At 38.6% G+C, this 1,051-nt stretch overlaps 1 long non-coding RNA gene across 1 annotated transcript; it reads right to left on the bottom strand.

The window, feature by feature from the left end:
- Nucleotides 1-259: 259 nt before the first annotated feature.
- LOC136474386 (uncharacterized) lies at nt 260-1,051 on the bottom strand. The gene is made up of 4 exons (XR_010762913.1): nt 941-1,051; nt 750-834; nt 574-666; nt 260-492 (listed from the first exon to the last, which is right to left on the bottom strand). It is a non-coding gene; the product is annotated as an uncharacterized lncRNA (long non-coding RNA).

Below are 1,051 nucleotides of genomic sequence, written 5' to 3'. Positions count from 1 at the left end.
TCAAATTCAAATCTGACCATATATATATAAGTCAAATTCGAATCTGACCATATATATATAAGTCAAATTCGAATCTGACCACCACAAATATATATATACATCCACAAACACGAGACCATTATTTAGAACATCATCACAAGTCATAATTCACAAAAGTCCATCATTACAACATAGTCCATTATGAAGTCCATCATTATAACATAGTCCATTAAGAAATCCATAAGTCCACATGCAAAACAAAGTCCAAACCATTCCAAAGTCTTATCCAAACCATACCACAAGTCCACATTATCATCAACGGCCTAGGGCTATCCTATCAGTCTCCCGAAGGTGTTGGTATAGAGGATTACTACCTAAGTCAGAAAGAAGATGATGGTAAGTGCCTTTATGGTACACAATCTGGTCCATTATGAAGTTGCAAAGGTCGCCGACCATCTCTAAGAGCTCATCATCCTTGTATGGGTTCCTTCTCGTGTCTTTATCTTTCTCCAACTACAAGAGAACAAGTTTAGGTTTACTATATCACAACATATGCGAACTTTTCATACTACGAGCGAAGAGGTTCAAACTTACCAGATTGGGGTTTCTGTTGTAGCCACCGATGGTACTCATCATAATACATGTGTAGTATCCACAATGTAGACTCCCAGGCTTCTGCTTGGGGCACTGTGTGTTTTGCATATGGAGATGTTAAGTAATGCTATTGACAGACACGTAATATATGGAGTACCAAAGTAAATGACACTTACCGCACATAGAGTTTTAACATACAACTTTTCCTTCCTATTTGGATGATGCCTCCCCTTATGTTCCTAGACATAGTGCCTGAATGCCCTGTTCCAATGGTTTTAGCAAATGCAACTTGTTAGTATCCCACATTGAACCTTACAAGTATGTATACAAACATAGTAGCTAAAATGAGGATTGTCAATATGTATACATCTTGACAATCGCTATGAAGTCTTTGTATGTCTCGACTGGGAAATCCGCTGAATCAAAGACCCATGCCATGCTATGTGAGAGCCAGACGCCTATGCAAATCCAGTGATCG

Source organism: Miscanthus floridulus, chromosome 8, assembly GCF_019320115.1.
Source record: "Miscanthus floridulus cultivar M001 chromosome 8, ASM1932011v1, whole genome shotgun sequence".
NCBI classification, from domain to species: Eukaryota; Viridiplantae; Streptophyta; class Magnoliopsida; order Poales; family Poaceae; genus Miscanthus; species Miscanthus floridulus.
This window is presented reverse-complemented; position numbering and strand designations above follow the sequence as displayed.